Genomic DNA, 17865 nt, shown 5'->3' with positions numbered 1-17865 from the left:
TTCTTGCACTATAGGAGAACACACGGTCAATAAAGCGTTATTAGACCTAGGTGCAAGTGTTAACCTACTGCCATATTCTGTTTATGAGCAGTTAGGTCTTGGGGAGTTGAAACCAACATCTATCACTCTACAACTGGCAGACCGATCTGTCAAGATTCCTCGTGGAGTGGTCGAAGACGTTTTGATCAAGGTTGACAAATTCTATTTTCCCGTAGACTTCATTGTCTTAGACACTCAACCTGTACAAAACCCAGACTGTCACATTCCTGTCATCTTAGGACGTCCTTTCTTGGCTACGTCCAACGCGATCATTAATTGTCGTAATGGAGTGTTGAAACTGTCTTTTGGCAACATGACGGTAGAATTGAATGTGTTCGATATTAGTCAACAACCTGTGAATCTTGATGATGATGATGTGCATGAAGTTAATATGATTGAAGGATTAATGCAAGATTCATTGACTAACATTCTATCCGCCGACCCCTTTCAAGCATGTATGGAGAACTTTAACCCAGATTCCTATGATGATGCATACTGTAGTGACGTCCTATCTCTGCTCGAATCTGTACCTCAAATGGACATCACTGAAAGGAAATATGAAGTGGAACCACCCTTACTCTCTGATTCCAAGCTTATTCCATCCATTGTTGAGCCACCCAAGCTTGAATTGAAAACATTGCCTAGTACGTTGAAGTACGCATTCCTAGGTTCTTCTGATACTTTACCCGTCATTATTTCATCATGTTTAGACACGGAACAGGAAAGTAAGCTTTTAGAAGTACTTAAGGAACACAAAGAGGCCTTAGGATGGACCATCTCAGATCTCAAAGGAATTAGTCCCACCATTTGCATGCACCACATTAACCTTGAAGAGAATGCCAAACCATCTAGGGAAATGCAAAGGAGACTTAATCCTAACATGAGAGATGTAGTCAAAGGAGAGATCCTGAAACTACTTGATGCGGGTATCATATACCCAATTCCCGATAGCAAATGGGTTAGTCCCATTCAAGTTGTGCCTAAGAAGTCAGGCATTACTGTAGTTCAGAACGACAAGAATGAATTAGTCCCTACTCGTACAACCACATGATGGCGAGTATGCATCGACTACAGGAAGTTGAACACAGTAACAATGAAGGATCACTTCCCGCTCCCTTTCATTGACCAAATGCTAGAACGTGTGTCTGGACACAGTCACTACTGTTTTCTAGATGGCTTTTCCGGTTATAACCAAATTCACATTGCCCCAGAAGATCAGGAAAAAACTACATTCACGTGTCCATTTGGGACGTTTGCTTATAGACGTATGCCCTTCGGGTTGTGTAATGCACCTGCTACTTTTCAGCGTTGCATGATGAGCATTTTTTCTGACATGATAGATAGTTTTCTCGAGATCTTTATGGATGATTTCTCTGTTTTTGGTTCCTCGTTTGACGAATGTTTGAAGCATCTTGCCCTCGTGATATCCAGATGTAAAGAAAAGAACCTTGTTCTAAATTGGGAAAAATGCCATTTTATGGTGAATTCAGGAATAGTTCTAGGACACATCATCTCAGAAAAAGGAATTGAAGTGGATAAAGCTAAAGTTGACCTCATTCAACATCTACCACAACCTTGCTCTGTGAAGGAGATCAGATCATTTCTAGGTCATGCTGGTTTTTACCGGCGATTCATCAAAGATTTCAGCAAAATCTCCAGACCTCTGTGCAGTCTTCTCTCAAAAGATGTTGCCTTCAATTTCGATGCTGCTTGTGTGAAGGCATGGGAGGAATTAAAAACCCTTCTCACCACCGCTCCTATAGTCCGTCCACCCGATTGGGAACTACCGTTTGAACTCATGTGTGATGCCTCTGATTATGCTGTTGGTGCTGTTTTAGGACAGCGAGTTGATAGACTACCATATGTGATATACTATGCTAGCAAAACCCTTAATGATGCCCAACTCAATTATTCAACTACCGAGAAGGAATTGCTTGCCGTCGTTTTCGCATTAGACAAGTTTAGATCTTATCTGATAGGGTCTAAGATCATCATATACACAGACCATGCGGCTTTGAAGTATCTTCTTTCCAAGAAGGATGCTAAAGCTCGCCTTATTCGATGGATACTCTTATTACAGGAATTCGATCTCGAAATCCGTGATAAGAAAGGTTGTGAGAATGTGGTTGCTGATCATTTGTCTAGATTAACTTTAGAGTCTATTGATGAATGTGAGCTGATTAGAGAATCATTCCCAGATGAACAACTGATGTCTATCTCAGACCTTCCTTGGTTTGCTGATATTGTTAACTACCTCGCTACAGGTAGGATGCCCTCACGTTGGTCGAGACAAGACCGCTCTAAATTCCTGGCTGAAGTCAAACATTTCCTTTGGGATGACCCATATTTGTTTAAGTACTGCCCGGACCAAATCATTAGGAGATGTGTCCCCAATACTGAACAGAAAGATGTGATATCTTTCTGTCATGACCAAGCATGTGGAGGCCATTTCAGTGCCAAGAAAACCGCTGCAAAGATCTTGCAGTGTGGATTCTATTGGCCATCATTGTTCAAGGATTTCCATGATTATTGTGTTGCTTGTGAACGCTGTCAAAAGCTAGGAAGCATTTCGAGGAGAAACATGATGCCATTGAACCCCATTTTGATTGTGGAGATTTTTGATGTTTGGGGGATAGACTTCATGGGTCCATTTCCCATGTCTGACAGCAAGTTGTACATCTTAGTCGCCGTTGACTACGTGTCTAAGTGGGTAGAAGCCATAGCAACCAGAACAAATGACCACAAGGTGGTACTTTCATTTCTAAAGGAGAACATATTTTCACGTTTTGGTACCCCTAGAGCTATCATCAGTGACGATGGCTCACATTTCTGCAATAGGCACTTCGAGTCTTTAGTACGCAAGTATGGAATAACTCACAAGGTTGCTACTCCGTACCACCCTCAGACCAGTGGACAAGTGGAAGTGTCTAATAGGGAAATCAAGCACATTCTGGAGAAGACGGTCAAACCGTCTAGGAAAGATTGGTCATTGAGATTGAATGATGCTTTGTGGGCCTATAGAACAGCTTATAAGACACCAATTGGCATGTCCCCTTATCGTTTAGTGTATGGAAAGCCGTGCCATCTTCCTGTGGAATTAAAACATCGTGCCTACTGGGCAATCAAAGAGCTGAACTTTTCTCTGGACGAAGCTGGAATTCAAAGGAAACTTCAACTCAACGAGTTGGAAGAATTGAGAAATGAGGCTTATGATAGTGCCAAGTTATATAAGCAGAAGATGAAGATGTTTCATGATAAGCGTATTCTGCGCAAATCCTTCACTCCTGGTCAGAAAGTCTTGCTGTATGACTCCCGATTACATCTTTTTCCAGGAAAACTGCGTTCCAGATGGAAGGGTCCGTACCTAGTACGCACAGTTTTTCCTCATGGAGCTGTAGAGCTGGAGGATGTCTCCAACAAGAACGTTTTCAAAGTCAACGGGCAGAGATTAAAGCCATTCCTTGAGCCATTTCCACCCGACATTGAAACAACCAACCTGGAGGACCCAGTCTATGTGGACTAAACTGGTCCACTCTTTCCCTAAATAACCAAAAAGTTTTCCAAATCTTTCCCTAAAAACCAAAATTTTTCGTTTTCCCATCAAAACCAAATGTTTCCCAACAAAACCAAATTTTTTCCAAAAAGTCCAATCCCATTAAAAAACCAAATTTTCTTGTAGATAATGTGTTAGTTAAATTTCCTTTTGTATATATTTTGTGCTCATCCATTGTGACTCCTAATATGATGGATTTTTGCCTTGAATAACGGAGTTTTAATCGAGCTTTGGCCGTACAATCGGGTATTCTCTCTCCTTTTACTCTACTCAGCATGTTCCTCTTCATATATTGTTTTATAATTCTTTCCATATTTTGAAACATTGAGGACAATGTTTAGTTTAGGTTTGGGGGTATAGAGTAGATACCATGATAATATGCTATAATTGAAATCGAACTCCTTCTTCTTTTGAAAAAAATTGAAAAATCAAAATAAAAAATTAAAAAAATCATAAAAAAATGGAGCTCATTTACCTTGAAATGTTGACTCTTGTGCAAATATGTAATTATTAGGAGTCTTAGTCTAGATATTTAGGCACCCTGATTCTAGCACAATTCACATTGTGATAAGAAATTTGCACGCGCACGATCTACCAATACATGTATGGCCTCGATCTTCAAGGTGTTTGATAGGAAGTTACGATTGCCAATCACTTTAGAATACTGAACGAAACTTGACTAGCTTGTTCTTTGGTTGGTTGGGATAGAAGGTGGAGGTTACATTAAGAAAGACAACCATCGAATTTAACTGGGTGCATCAAAAAGGGCTACCTCTTGCAAAGTGTCATGTAATTTTTGTTTCCTTTTGTATTTGTATCAAAAGTTGTTCTAAAAAAAAAAAAAATATCAGAAAAATACAAAAAAATCAAGTATTTATCAATTCCATCATCTCTTGTTCCAAAAATAAAAAGAGAATAGTCAATGTAAATAAGAGTCATGTAAATAGTCATTTTGTTATTTCATTGTAATAAGCAAGGAGGGTGTATGCCATTGATGTACAACGCGAGTAATTGTGAAATACCTCCAACTCATTCACAATTCTCGTAAAGTCCGGACAGCTAGCTAGATTTCGACCTTGGTTCTTAGCCTGAGAAACTATCTCTTGGTGATTAGTAGTCATAACTTCAGATCTTTCTTTACACATGTGTAGATACACTTTACACTCTTATCACATGTCTTTATTTATTATCAGTGCTAGGATTGTGCCTTTGATAGCTAGATTGACATCTCCATTTTGTTGTGAGCTTAAACTGACTTGCACATGTCACATTTGATGGAATATGAGCTTATATTTTGACCTAGAACTTTGTAGGTACGTTCTAAGCAAACCTTCACGAGACTTCAACTCGTCCACTAGGGACACTTAGTGGTTTAAAAGGCTTAGTGCATACGCTAAATGCATTCGAGAGACCAGCGACAGTGGTATAGTTAGGATTTCCTTAGTTTTGTTTTACTTGAGGACAAGTAAAATTCAGGTTTGGGGGTATTTGATGAGTGCCAAATATTGTATATATTTATCCCTTTTTGTTGGCATTTAACTCATCTTTTGTGCATTAATTCTACATTTTATCCCATATTCTGTATTTTCATTGTTTTCAAGAATAAATATTTTTCTTACTTAATTTTGCATTTTTAGGTAATAAATAAAGTCTGGATGACTTGCGGAGCAAAAATAGCAGAAAAGTAGTGAAAAGCCGGGAGAAATCACGCAAGGAAGCCGCGAAGAATGGTGCGCACAACCTCATTTTCTACACACAAAAGCGCCTCCGTTCTCAGCCATCAGATCAGTTCTCAGAAGCATCCGATGGTCGCTCCTTCATAGAGCATCAAAATCTGAAGTCTCTGCCAAGCACCACAGCGCTGAAATTCCAAGCCTTCAGATTAGATGGTAGTTGAATCCAACGGCTGCTCCCTTGCTGTTCATCAAAGTTTGATATCTCCGCCTTACACTACAGCACCTAACCTAATCTAGCACCGTTCGTTTCGTTGTATCCCTTCATCCGACGGTCGCTCCCCGCTTGCCTCCGCATCACCGTCCGATCTACCTACCAGCTCCACATCTCACGGCTTAGTCTCGCTGAACATCAAAAATCGATGCACTCGCCTCACACCCAAGTGCCGAACACCCTAGACCTCAAACAAACGCACCCTTCCCCTTTCTCCATCGAACCCATCTTCTCCACAGCAGAGCCTTCCCCTTCCACCTGCTCCACCAACTCGCTGCCACCACCACCAGCTCCGCCACCTGCTCCACCAACCCTGACACCACCATACCACCTCCGTCATCATCCTACACGTGATTGAAAGCTTCCCCCATCATTCTAGCCCTTTATCCCATCAACTTATTACCTAACCTAAACCCTAGGTTATGGGTTGATGGATTAACGTGTGCTAGAGAAGCAATTGATGCATGGAGGTGATACAGGAGAACAAGTGGAAGCATGGGTCGAAGATGGAATGGTCTCATCACATCAAATCAGGTTACAAAATCGATCCCTAGGTCACTGTTGAAAATTAGGGTTTCGTAAATTAGGGTTCTTCATTTTTGGGTATAAATAGAGGGGGTGTTGTATGTGTAGAAGGTGTTCTTGGGCTAGCCGAGGTTCCCCCAAAATTGGGTTAGTTTAGGTTTAATTTTTAACTTCAATTTCAACTGTTTAATTTTAGGGTTTCAATTTTAATTCCCTGTTATGTTTCAATTCTAATTTCACTGCATATGTTAAATTTGTTATTCTCCTGTTAAGATGCTTGGATTAGCCTGCATCCAGAACTTTCAAGTTCTGTTAAATGTTCATGTTTCAGTTAAATTTCAGTTCATGTTCTGCCAATGTTATTTTCTGTTCAATTTCACTGCATATGTTAAATGTGTATGTTTTAATTTCTTGTTTTCATATCCTGTTGCATGTGTTCTGTTAACATGTGTTGTTCTTGTTTATGTGTTAGTTCACTTTTAATTTGTCATGTTAGTTCATTGTTGTTGCTCATTGTCATGTAATGTTTACTGTTGTGTTTAATTTGCTGTCACATTTGATGGAATGCTAGGCTAGATACATTTGAAGCTTTGATTTGATTGTGCAATGGAAGAAATCAGTGCTCATAGCAAGCTGATTATCTTGCCATTCCTTGTGTATGCTTAGGTTGCACTGTTGATTGAGCATTGGGAGAAATTAGTGCTCATAGCAAGCTAATTCTCTTCCCATTCTTTTAGAATGCCTGTATTCTTGCCTTAGCTTTGCTCATTTTAGTTTCATTCACATCCCTGCCCTTGGCCTTAGGCCTTGGTTCATCTTGTTTTGTTCTTTGCTTTTGCCATGTGTTACCCTGTTTGTGTTTCCTTTTGTTTATTTTGTTAGCTATTTTCTTTATTGCATTATCTTTGCTTCACTGCAACTCTTTTGCTTCTCTTATTCCACTGCCCTGTTGTTTCTTCCCTGTTGCTTTTGCCCTGTTGTTTCTTCCCTGTTGCTTTTGTCCTGTTGATTGCATCTCTTGCCTTGCTGCATTGCACTGCTGCATTGCATTGTTTCCTTCCCTTGTTGTTGTCTGCTGCTGCACCACTGCTGCACTGCTTCCTCTCCTGCTGCCATTCCTTGTTGCAGCTGTTGTTTTCCCTTGTTGCAGCACTGTTGTTAGCCCCATCTGCTACTGCTTGCATCTGCTCTGCTGTGCACTCAAGCCCAGAGTACAACTTGGGCTCCTCAGAAGACCAAAACCAAAGCCCAAGTTCATTATTAAGGCCCAATCCAATTCAGGCTTAATCAAAAGCCTAAGTTTAAGGCCAAAGCCCATTTTCATTTCAAAGACCAACTGAGCCCAAGCTCAGTTCATTTTATTATTATCAAACCCATTAGCACTCAAAGCCCAATTTAAGCCAAAAGGATTCATAGCCCAATAGCAATTTAGGAACCCAATTAGCTAAACACTCCAAAACACACCCGATCTCTGTGGATCGACCCGTACTTGCACGAGCTACAACTGACGACCGTGCACTTGCGGTATTACTGTAGGCCCCCGTTTTCATTGCGCTTCATTTTATACATATCTCCGGGCCCACCAAGTTTTTGGCCCGGGGATAAAATTTCTATACCCTTTTCCAGGCCTGCCAAGTTTTTGTCTCTACACTTTTTCTTTTGGGTTGATCCTCAACTCTTTAGATTGTTAGTGTATGGTGATTTTTTTGTATATAATCCAGTAGATAAAATTTCTTAAAAACCCTTTTGTTCCTTTTGTATATATTTTGCTAATCCAATATGATCTCGGCTGAAATATGTTGGATTTTTGCCTTGAATAACGGAGTTTTAATTCTGCTTTCGCCAAAATCGGGTATTCTCTCTCCTTTTACTCTACTCAGCATGTCCCTTTCCATATGTTGCATTTTAATTCTTTCCATATTTTGAAACATTGAGGACAATGTTTAGTTTAGGTTTGGGGGTATAGAGTAGATACCACGATAATATGCTATAATTAAAAACGAACTCCTTCTTCTTTTTGAAAAAAGTGAAAAATTCCAAAAAAATTTAAAAAATCAAAATTCAAAAAAATTTAAAAAATCAAAATTCAAAAAAATTAAAAAATTAAAAATCATAAAAAATGGAGCTCATTTACCTTGAAATGTTGACTCTTGTGCAAATATGTATTTTTATTAGGAGTCTTAGTCTAGATATTTAGGCACCCTGATTCTAGCACAATTCACATAGTGATAAGAAATTTGCACGCGCACGATCTACCAATACATGTATGGCCTCGATCTTCAAGGTGTTTGATAGGAAGTTACGATTGCCAATCACTTTAGAATACTGAACGAAACTTGACTAGCTTGTTCTTTGGTTGGTTGGGATAGAAGGTGGAGGTTACATTAAGAAAGACAACCATCGAATTTAACTGGGTGCATCAAAAAGGGCTACCTCTTGCAAAGTGTCATGTAATCTTTTGTTCCCTTTTGTATATGTATCAAAAGTGTTTCCTTGTTCAAAAAAACGATGTATATATTCAGAAAAAAAAAATATCAGAAAAATCCAAAAAAATCAAGTATTTATCAATTCCATCATCTCTTGTTCCAAAAATAAAAAGAGATTTGTCAATGTAAATAAGAGTCATGTAAAGAGTTCTTTTGTGTTTCGTTGTAATAAGCAAGGAGGGTGTATGCCATTGATGTACAACGCGAGTAATTGTGAAATACCTCCAACTCATTCACAATTCTCGTAAAGTCCGGACAGCTAGCTAGATTTCGACCTCAGTTCTTAGCCTGAGAAACTATCTCTTGGTGATTAGTAGTCATAACTTCAGATCTTTCTTTACACATGTGTAGATACACTTTACACTCTTATCACATGTCTTTTTTTGTTATCAGTGCTAGGATTGTGCCTTCGATAGCTAGATTGACATCTCCATTTTGCTGTGAGCTTAAACTGTTTTGCACATGTCACATTTGATGGAATCTGAGCTTATATTTTGACCTAGAACTTTGTAGGTACGTTCTAAGCAAACCTTCACGAGACTTAACTCGTCCACTAGGGACACTTAATGGTTTAAAAGGCTTAGTGCATACGCTAAATGCATTCGAGAGACCAGCGACAGTGGTATAGTTAGGATTTCCTTAGTTTTGTTTTACTTGAGGACAAGTAAAATTCAGGTTTGGGGGTATTTGATGAGTGCCAAATAATGTATATATTTATCCCTTTTTGTTGGCATTTAACTCATCTTTTGTGCATTAATTCTACATTTTATCCCATATTCTGTATTTTCATTGTTTTCAAGAATAAATATTTTTCTTACTTAATTTTGCATTTTTAGGTAATAAATAAAGTCTGGATGAATTGCGAAGCGGAATAGAGCAGATGAATGCTTGTGTTTGTAACATGTTGAGTATGAGCTAATTAGCAACAAGCTAAGGCTATGATGAAGCCTTGGTGCACTGTCAAGTGGTAAAATTGCTAGGATAGGATGCCATATGCTTGTTTTTCTTGTGCATTGGGAAGAAAGCAGTGCTATGATTGCTTGTGATTGATTGTGCTGTCAAAAGACAGTCAATACTAGGGGTATTTCTGTTAGCAAGCTGTTTTTCTTTCCTTTCTATTGTATGCATTGGACTCAACTCAACCTAGGAATCTACTATCTGATTAGGACACCAGGTGGAATCTAAGCCTTAGCTTAGCCACAATTCCTTTTTTTTTTCAGTCACTCAAGTTCAGTTCTGTGTGCTTTCAGTTCAGTTTATTTTCTTGCCTTTCTTTTCTTGCATTTTGAAGCCTTTTGTGCACTGAAGTCAGTGCACAAACTCACCTCTGCCCTTGGCTTCCAAGCCTTGGTTCTTAGCTGTTTTCCTTGCTGCTTTGGTTCTTTACTTCTGCCACTTTGTATGCCATATTGCTTTGTCTTGCTCACTGTCTCCATTGTTAGCTTAGGTTTCTCTTATAGTGCTCCCACTCCCTGTGGACTTTCCCCTGCTTTCCTTCTATTCTATAAACTTGGCCTTGTATACTTGCAAGTTTCTGTGTGTTTTCTATTGGCACACCACTGACTTGAGTGACGGCGAGAGGTCCTTCATTTTGAGTTGCACTCCTGGTCATCTGATATCAATAACGCATGGCGAATTCTTGGTGGAAGAATACAATATCGATAGATCAACTCAGCAAATGGGTATGGATCAGTGTGTTCTGACTTTTCGAAGAAGGAAACCATTAGTTAGACAGCTCATGACCCGTTTAGACCGCACACATGTGGAAGGAAGTGAATACTGGTTCCCTAGCTCTGAGTGAATTACATATGTAACTCCAGGTTACATAAACTTTTGGGATCAACAACTCGGGCATTTACTCGATTTCGTATCGGTTGATCAACCTTTGGTGAAGGAGCCTCCTTCTGCTGAGATGATTGCTACTCGACCAAGACTGAAGCATTTTCATGGTGGTGATAAACGAAAAACATCTCCAGGAGGTTCACAAGTAAGTATTCTTTGTGTAATTTTCATGAAATTATGATAATTGTGTTTTGATTGTTGCATCAAAATTTTCCACAGGACGGTCGTAACGTAAGACCTCGAATCGATGTAGACCTCTCAGAAACTGAAGAAACTATTCATGGTGGAGAAGGCAGGAATAAGAATTATAAGATGGTACCTAACACCATAAAGTCCCCAGTGATCTCTTTGGTAAGTTGTCGATATTTCTTTCACCATGACTTCTTCTCATCCGTGTAATTAGGATCGCAAAACCAATGTTTGTTACTTTGTTATAAAATTTTACTCCATCAAGTATTGACGGTCTTCATTTCTCTGCCGCTGGGCAAACAGTTTCTGACTTGAGTGACGAAGAAGAGGCCGTAAGTATTTCTTCGTATATCCAATTATGATGCTTTGTAGACAAAACGCTAATTGTTGAGAATATGTCCAGGAGGATGTCTCCATGGAGGAGGATAGTACTGGTGATGTTCGTTCATCCTTGGAAAATGGCGATAAAGAAAATTCTCAGAGCTCAAAACCGAACGAAAGTGACAGTGCTCTTGGTGTTGATGCGGGTAATTCAGGTTCTTCGAACGCTTCAGGGACCACCCAAGTAAGTATTTTCATTATATTCAATCCATAGGAGCATAAAATTCCTGATTTATGAATGGGTGAATGCGAATTCATGTGAATCTACGAAAAGTTTTGCTGAAATACGTCACTAGAAAATTTCAGATCTCAGCCCTTTATCAAAAATGCTGTAGAATCGTCATACGATGTCGGATTTTCGCAATTTACCCATGTATTCTTAAGCCCAGGAAATTTCCAACACAGAAGCTTTTAGAGTTTTGAGCAATTTTAGGAGGTGAAATCAGCGAAATGGTAAACTTCCAGGAGACTTCCAGAAAATTTTCAGCTGTCATGTAGTCCGATGTTTTGACCTCATCCTTTTGCTCGTTCATCCGATTGATATGAAATTTTGATATGTTGTAGGTAACATAAATAAATAAAGAATGGTATATAACCCAACCCTTGATTCTACACCATTTTCTCCCAGTTTATCGTTTTGTACAGGGCAATGTAAAATCTTCTCAGGCGAGCTTGTTGTAAAACGTGTTTATTGTGACTTTCACGTTATTTGTTGACATATAGCATGTAGAATGAAGAAATTTGATGATGTTATACCACTTTTATGTTGTAGTTTATGATTCTTTTGGTTTCATGCTTGGATGATCCTAATCTCATGTAATCTTCGTATTGGGTGTCAAATACCGAAGTTGAGAATGAAGGAGCTAATAATGATGGATTGGGAAACACAGAGGTTATTGATGAAGGGAAAACCATCCCTGAACTTTAAATTCATGAGGGAGTTGTTGTCGATGTTTTTGAAGAGACCGAGACTTCAATTGTTGTTGCTCCAGTGGCGAAAGAAGCTGAACCACGCATTGAAGAAACTGAAGAAACTGTTGCTATGACTGTAGAAGTCGCTCCAGTGATTGAGAATCGTATAGTGGTGCATGAATACCCAAGTGCAGGGATTGTTTTTGATCCTCCATTTGATGCATCACTCCCATATAACGAACTAGTTGGTGGATTCAGTGTTCCCATTGGATATGCCAACTTGTACGAGAAAATATGGAAGAAATTTGGTCACATCATCGTTGCTAGAGACCCAAAGCGTGCTTATTCTTTAACAATGCAAGTAAGTATCATCTTTCATGTTGTAAGTGATATATGCACTAGGGCCACAAATACTGTGACTCCAGATGTACTCTTTGATTAGGAGTTCAACTTGGAGAATTCTGAGAGACTTGGATTTAACGTGAAGTGGCTTCGTAAGAAGATAAATGCTATTAAGGACTCCTGTGAGAATAACATACCCTTTCTCAATGACGTTGTGATGGAGAAGGAAGGCAAGATTGCCAGGCTGACTGAAGAGTTGAACATGGAGAAGGCGGCCTTACAAATCTTGAAGGATGCAGAAGAGAAAAAATCTTTCTTTGCTGCTTTTCTTTGATTCTTGTCATAATCTCTTGAACTTTTGAACTTCTGAGATATGTGAGGTTTTATTTTTGGTTTTGATTGGTTTTTGGGATAAGTAGATGATTGAGGATTTTCTTTGGGTTTGATAGAGATTTTCTTTAAGTAAACTGAATTTTGATAAATTGTTGAATTTAAATTACTGAATGCAAGTATTGCAAACATTTTGGAGGAATTGAAATACAATGAAAAAAATTCTAAACGCCAAATATTTGAGGTGTTCGTGACTTGAACATCGAATACCTCGAATATCCAAAACCTTAAACGTCAAAGGCTTTGAGCCAACTCTCATGTATCACAGCCACAGTCTCCTTGCTGTCCATGTTTATTAATTTGTATTATCCACCAGCAATAGACTTAGATATCATAAAAGGTACTCCCCAGTTGGAGTTCTTTGCAGAACGAAAGTTACGCTTAGTTGCTTTGAGAACTAAATCTCCTTCTTGGAATTTGTTAGACTTGATCATCCGTTCCCTAAATATTTTCTACTGGTTTGGAATTCTTCGTGCAGTGGAATTCCATGTTGTTGAAGTCTTCTAACCTTGCGGCACGTGTGGACATTCGTGCAAAGGAGAATATTTGGGATACTGTTTGTCGAACTCAGCCATTATTTCAGCAATGACTGTATTAGTGAGATGTTCGATTCAGAGAGATTCTGCGTCCAGCCAATTGGTGAAATATTGCTGAGGTGAGATTATCCATTCATATCATTTTTCAATAGCTTAGTTGTTGGTGGAGTGAAGCCCTCGGACCAAATAACCATATTTGAAAACTGATGATATGGACATATGAGGAGGAATAAGACTTTCCTGAGTACGAAATCTTTTGATGAAAGCGTTTGCATTTTCCTCAGCCTTTTGTGTTAGTTCTGTAAGGACTTTGACCTCCTTCAGATACTCGAATGGTGAAATATCTTCTTTTTCTTCTTCCGAATCAGAGGTTTCTTCAACAGAGAAATGTGCAATTGAAGGTGTTGGTGTTACCTTTCCAGCATGAATCTATGTACGTCCAAGAATCATATCATATCCTGGATTTTCTCGCATTATGTAAAATTTTGTTTTCGTCCAGGATGAGTTTATGTTTTCCTTGAGAGTAATGTGGCCATAAGCATCTCTGGGTGTTCCTTCATGATCTGTGATTGTTACTGTAGCATGAATGGCTTCTTGTCATGTGATACCAGCAGCTCTGAGAGTTTTCAGAGGGATAACATTGACGGCAGTGCCGACATCAATCAATGCTCGTTTGAACTCGTTTCCCTTGAGATTGACTGTGGTGAGAAGTCCCCAGTCGTACATTTCTCCGTCTGTTGTTGAGAGTGGCTCAGGAAATGCTCCTTGAATCAACAAACGCTTCTCTGACACGATGTGATTCAGTACAACGAACATGTCTCCCCTTTGATCCTTTGATAAGTATAACAATTCGTAGACATGCTCGATTAAGCATTGAACTGCTTCTTTGACAGGTGGTTCAGAAAGAGTGAGAGTTCTGACTGGGAGAGGATCTCTGTATACTCCTTCAGTCCCCAAGTTGAGTTCTTATGATTCGAGCTTTTCTATAAATATGCGCTTCAAAGTTATGAAATCACTTGTGGTGGTTGACGAACCTATGAAAGCGACAGTAACGAGGATTTTCCATGGCCTCTTCAGTTGGCTCTTTCTTGACATATGGCAGCTTGATTGCGCCGTCTTGAACCCAGGCATCTAGAAGTTCAATAACTTCTTCAATGGATCAAGGGAAATCAGGTGCCTCTAGATCAGCTTCTGTGTGTTGAGATGGAACTTGCGCATTATCCTTCCTTTGTGTATTTGAAGGAGTTGAGGAAGTATGTTTGCGCTGTGGCTCAGCCTTTCGTTTGCTCCCTTCCGCAACAACATTTGTGGAAGGTTGGATGTTGTACTGTTTGTTGATTAAACGCCTGCTACCTCGAATCTCTCTGGGCTCTTCAGCTTTTGTAGTTTTAGCTCTTTCCAATAAAGCAGGTGCAGTAGTTGCTGATCTCTTGGCCGCTTCATGGAGTTCTGAGAAATTTTGGAACCTGAGATTTTCCAATAATGCTCTGTAGACTGGAATCATTCCATCGATGCACAAGTCCACGAGTTGTTTCTCTGTGATATTTGGATCATGGCAATCCAGAGCCTAAACTCTGAACCTTTTCACATAATCGTTAGGATGTTCGTTGCTCTTTTGAAACATCCTTTCGAGATCAGAGAGGGTGATTTGCTCCGAAACGAAGAAATACTTTCTGTAGAAAGCATTAACCATTTCTCCCCAAATTTTGATACTTCCTGGTGCGATGTTGTTGTACCAGGTATATGCCATGCCTTTCAGAGACTTTGAAAATTCCTTCAGACGGACAGTATGATTATGCTCATGTTCTCCCAGTGCTTCCAGGAATCGAGAAACATGTTCTCGAGCATTGCTTGTTCCATCATAAAGTGTGAAGGTTGGAGAGGTGTAACCTTTTGGCAGAGGAATCCTTTGCGTAGCAGCAGGGTATGGAGGTTGGTGATGGTGGATAGAAGGCGTTTTGTCTTTCCCACGATCCTCCAAAAGGCGTTCCAGATCTTCACGAGTGATGAAGCTGGATGGCTCTTTCGCTGGTGGATTGTCTGCATCCTTGGGAACTTCCTCATCGTCTACTACATGGATCGGAGTGACCTCAGGATCAGCGTCTGAAGACGTTTCTTTAGCTTTTCCTTTATCTTAAGTTTTCTCTGACATCTTGTCTGTAAGAGTCTTGAGATAATTACATAGTTCCTTCTGAGTGGCAGCCATGTCAATCTGATTCTTGGCAAGAGTTTCTTCCACCTTCATGAGATCACCTATGATAGGTGGATTTCCTCTGATTTCTTTAGGATACCGGCCGAAAAGCGGATTGTTGATGGATCCAGTGCCATCACTTGCAGGGGTGATCACTGGAGCACCAGTGCTTGGAGTAGTATTAGTGGCAGGTTGCGCCGGAGGAGTGGTAGTAGCAGGTTGCGCAGGAGGAGTGGTGTTGGCAGTACCACTAGAGCTTGCGATATTGGGGCAACACCCGGATTGGTAACTGAACCAGACCTAAGACCGACCATCTTTGTGAGAATTTAGATTGCAACCGAGAGAATGATCTCCCACTGTGGTTGCCAATCTGTAGATGGGCCAAAACGAGTTGCTGGTTTTTACGGAATTGAGGAGACGACCGTACGGAGGAAACTCCTTGAACCGAGCGAACTGTCAAACCTCACACAGATGCACTACAAGAAGGGAGTGCTTTGAATTCGAGAGATCAATCTGTAGTACTCCAGCCTAAACCAAGACAATGGTCGTTCCAGAGTAAATTCAGTCACAAGAGAGGATGGGTCGATCTGTAGGAGGGAAGCTGAGAGATGTGTGAGATCAATGGTGATTGAAGATTGTAGGTGTGTTGTGTGTTTTGAAATAAGATAAGTTCTGAATGATTGAATTTGCTCTGTTGAGAGTAATTGCTTAGATGTTGAGTTGTTAATCTCTTGTTGTCTGTTCGACGTGAGATTGTCTTGTTTTCAATCATGATTCAGAGACTTATTTATATTGCTAGAATTGTAAACACCTTGATCCCATGAACTGTGACAGTTGCCGGAGTCAAAGAGTGGGGAAGTGGAAATCGTGTTAAAACCAGTTGCTCATCATGCGAAGACTTGGTTGAATTTCTACCGACTACTTTGTTAACTCCTTCAACTGATTGCACGACTTGCTCACATTCTCATCGTGTGTATGAACACACGTGCCGTAGACCGCCAGATCAAAACCCTAGTTAATATCACCCCATGTAACACGATTGATGTCTCGTGATTGTGGAATATGCAAGGCAGACGTGTATTTAGTTAGTCAGTTGCTGACTTCATGGGACGATGAGTCCTTGTATTGCTGAGTCGAACAAATGTTCTGGGACTCATGAATTGAACGTGTTTGTTGAGACAAAAATATAATAAATATTGATAATTAATGTGAGCAAAATTGCTCATTCGATGAACTGTTGGATATTAATAGTTGAACTAATATTCCTTGGTTTGAGCAAATATTGTTCATCTGAGCAAATGTTGCTCGTTTGGTGAATTATTGGTAGCATGACCAAATAAAATATTAAATTAAAATACTGGCAACTGGACCGAGTATAATTAATAAAATGTTGATCATGGGATCAACGTGAAATTATTAGCGTTTGAATCTGGAATTATGAACCTTGGACTCGAAACCCTAATTTGATTAATTAATGATCAATTGATGATTTGTTGAAAATCAACCACGGAGTGAAGGAGGGACCGGATACACAGGATGATGGATCGACCATGTAGCGCCCAGATGCTCAAGTGAGCAAAAAATACCAAAGTCTCTTGAAGACCAGTTGGTGAAAGGATGATTAAATGCTGGTTTAATCATTTAATAAAATAATGCTCGCCTGAGCCTTAGGTGATAAAACCTAATTAATTATGAAGAGATGAGGGACCGACCAAGGGATCATGAAACCGTCCCTGGGTGGTCATGGGATCGACTGACGATCATTTTATAAAGTTCCAAATTGTTTGGAAGAGTTTGAACTTAATATGAACAAATTAGGTCACATGATGAAAATATATGTGACCGGCCTCTTGCAAGCCAAAGAGCCAACCTTGGTCGGTCAAGGTAGTATGCTCGCATCACCAAAGTGTTTGTGTCTCAGTCCTGAGAGTTTTGATATTTTCTGATGTGCGTTTGAGCAATCATTTGGGAAAATATGAAGAAATCTGGGATTTTTTTGCTGAAACTGAGGAAACTTCATAAAATGAAGGAAAAATAATAATAAAATGAATGAATCATGAAGTGTGGGACCGGCTATGGCCAAGGAATGGCCGGCCGGACAATGAGCCCGTCCCATAGAATTTTCCTAATTTTATTATATTTTTTCATGATTTTATGGAAATATCATAAAATCAAGGAGTTTGTTGAAACTAAAGAGTTTTGTTGAAATCAAGGAGTTTCCTTGAAGTGAAGGAGTTTCCATGAGATAAAGGAAACAAATAATATTAATAATAATAAAATAAGGGCGTGCGAGACCGGCTTGGGCATGGTCGGCCAGCTAGGTCCCGGTCCCGTGAGCTCTCCCTAATTTTATGTATTATTTTCATGATTTGAAGGAATTTTCATGATTTGAAGGAAACATCATGAAATCAAGGAATTTCATGGGATGAAGGAAACATAAAAAATAATAATAATAGAATAAGGGGCGTATGGGATCGGCTAGGGAATGACCGGCCGGCTAGGGCCCGGTCCCACAAGTTTCCCTAATTTTAT

This window comes from Papaver somniferum, chromosome 7 (assembly GCF_003573695.1).
Source record: "Papaver somniferum cultivar HN1 chromosome 7, ASM357369v1, whole genome shotgun sequence".
Taxonomy (NCBI): domain Eukaryota; kingdom Viridiplantae; phylum Streptophyta; class Magnoliopsida; order Ranunculales; family Papaveraceae; genus Papaver; species Papaver somniferum.
The sequence above is the reverse complement of the archived record's forward strand: the minus strand, read 5'-3'. Positions refer to the sequence as shown.